Source organism: Macadamia integrifolia, chromosome 6 (assembly GCF_013358625.1).
Source record: "Macadamia integrifolia cultivar HAES 741 chromosome 6, SCU_Mint_v3, whole genome shotgun sequence".
Classification (NCBI taxonomy): domain Eukaryota; kingdom Viridiplantae; phylum Streptophyta; class Magnoliopsida; order Proteales; family Proteaceae; genus Macadamia; species Macadamia integrifolia.
The window spans coordinates 5,354,128-5,357,006 of NC_056562.1; the positions used below are offsets into that span (position 1 = coordinate 5,354,128).

Consider the following 2,879-nt stretch of genomic DNA (forward strand, 5'->3'; position numbering starts at 1 on the left):
TTAGGAACTACAGTCACACTAGACTTCTTAGGCACTACATGAACTGGGCTTACCCATTGGCTGCCAGAAATAGGATAAATTATTCCATGATCCAAGCACTTTAGGATCTCTTTCTTAATTGCTTCCATCATCACTGGGTTAGCTCTTCTTTAGGATTCCGTGGATGGTTTGGAATCCTCCATAAGATGTCTATGATGTTGCACAATGGAAGGGCTTATACCCTTGATATCAGCCATGGTCCAACCTAGGGCTTCCTTATTATCTTTTAACACTTTAAGTAACTCCTCTTCCTAGCTAGAAGTCAAATTTGAAGAGATTATTACAGGAAGAGACTGGTCAGGCCCTAGGAAAGCATATCTCAAATTAGATGGCAACTCCTTAAGATCTAGCTTAGGGGGCTCAACTATGGAAGGTTTGGGAATGGAATTGGAAAGGGGTCCTAAGGGCTCCACAAGTGTGTGAAGACTCAAGACTTCAGAAAAGAAATTTTCACTCTTATCATCCAACTCATCCATATACTGTTGGAATTCTGAATCAAAATCAATATCAAAGTTGGTAACTAAATCATAGGAAAAATCCAGAAAATCCTCAAGCATATTGATCTCTTCTTCCATATGTGGTTGCTTGCCAATCCTAAACAAGTTAAACTCAACAGTTTGGTTACCAAAAGATAATCTTAGGAAATCATTCCGGCAATTGATTAATGCATTACTGCTAGCCAAGAATGGTCTTCCTAGAATTATTGGGATCTCATCCTTGGTTGAGAAGGGCTTAGTATCTAACACAATGAAATCAATAGGGAAAATAAATTCCCCCACCTTTAGTAAGACATCCTCAACCATCCCTTTAGGAATCTTAACAGATCTATCTGCCAACTGAAGAGTAGTTCCAGTGGCTTTCAATTCTCCTAATCCTAGTTACTTGTACACATGGTAAGGTAAAAGATTCACACTTGCGTCAAGGTCAATTAAAGCATGCTCAATATAGGTGTTACCTATGACACAAGATATGGTAGGGCTCCCTGGATCCTTATACTTGGCTGCTATAGGCTGAGTAATTATGGAACTAATGTTACCTGCCAAAAATGCCTTTTTGGGCACACTAGTGATACGTTTGTGAGTACACAAATCTTTCAGTACCTTTGCATAGGTGGGGATCTGGGATATGACATCCAAAAGAGGGATGTTCACTTCTACCTTTTTGAAGACTTCTAAAATTTTGTCCATGGAAGCAGTCTTCCTTTTGTTTACCAAACTATTAGGAAATGGGACAGGATGAACATAAGGACTGTTAGGGATTTGCCCCTGTTCAGAAGAATCATTTTTGGTTTCCTCAACCAAATCATCTTTAGTTTCAGAAAAATCTTTAGGTTCATCAGACGAACCTGGAGCAAGAGGCACATTTGTGTCCTCAACTGAAGAAGAGTTAACAGGAGTAATAGATGAGGAAGATTTAGGAACGCTCTGTTGGTACTTCTACCACTCCTAAGGGCATAAACAACATTACATTGGTTAGAGGGCCCTTGTTGGGTCTGACCTTGTACTATATTCAGTGGTGCATTAGTTGGTCCTTGTAAACTAACAGGTTGATGATGCCTAGGGTTAGGCTCTGGTTGACTGGGTAAAGTTCCCTTCTTCCTCTCATGCATAATTGAGACAACTTGGGTAAGTTCTCTCGTAAGATTTTGATGGCTTGTCATGAGGAGGGCCATATTTTTTTCCAAGTCATTTATTCTACTTGCCTCTCCAGTGTTGGTAAACCCAGGGGGTTGCTGATAAGATGATAGAAGAGGGGCCCTAGGAAAACTCGCCTGAGGTCCTACATTTGACCTAGGAAAAGTATTTTGAGAAAAAGATTGTTGTGCAAAGGGAGGCCTTTGGGGTCCAGGTTGACCTTGATTATAGAAATTGGAAGGTCCTGCTTGGTTGCCCTGATTCCAAGAAAAATTTGGGTGATTTCTCCATCCTGGATTGTATGTGTTACTATATGGATTATTCTGGTATAAGGCATTAACACTATCATTAGACTGGCACCATGCACAAATCTTAACCAAATTGACTGATGATGGCTCTCTAGGAACAATAGCCTCAATCCTCTTGATTAGGCTATCCAAATAGGCTTCCTTCGCTACCATCCCATCCACAAAATATCCTTTCCCTCCTATGGTTCTTTCACTCTCTTAGGTGGATTCCCACTCACAGGTTTTGTCAGCTAAGTCAAGTAAAAATTTCCATGCCTTTCCTTCATCTGTAAAGGATGTCAATCCCTCAGGGCACATAGACTCTCTATCATTTGTTTAGTTGGATAATCAATACCCTCATAAATTATTTGACATAAATGCCATAGGTTTAGGCCATGGTGAGTGCATTCTTGGAGTAGATCCTTGAATCTCTCCATAAGTTTGGAAAATGACTCACTAGCCTTTTGCCTAACCTGAAGGATATCACTTCTAAGCTTATTGGTCTTGTGAGTTGGGAAAAACTTCTTAAGGAAGACAACTATGAACTGTTCCCATGAGGCTATGGAATTTGTGGGTAACCCATACAACCACTTCTTAGCTTGGTCTTTCAATGCAAAAGTGATAAACCTAAGCTTAACAGCATCATCAGAAAACTGTTGGATCTTAATTAGAACACATACCTTTTTAAATTCCCTTAGAAATAGGTATGCATCCTCAGAGGTCAACCCATGGAAGTGGGACAACATAGTGATGTATTGAGATTTGAGTTCAAAATTATTGCCCTGGGCTTGTGGTAGAACTATACAGGAAGGTTGGGCTGTTCTAGCAGGGTAGAACCTATCTTTCAGAGATTTAGGTGAAGGGTTTTACTGTTGGTCTCCCATATTGAAGGGTTTTAAAGAGAGCAAACGTATAGGGT

General features: G+C 40.2%; 1 non-coding gene across 1 annotated transcript; it reads left to right on the forward strand.

Annotated features, from left to right (window-relative positions):
- Positions 1-2,350: 2,350 nt before the first annotated feature.
- On the forward strand, positions 2,351-2,457 carry LOC122082942. Its single transcript, XR_006141479.1, has one exon. It is a non-coding gene; the product is annotated as a small nucleolar RNA R71 (small nucleolar RNA).
- The last annotated feature ends 422 nt before the right edge of the window (positions 2,458-2,879 follow it).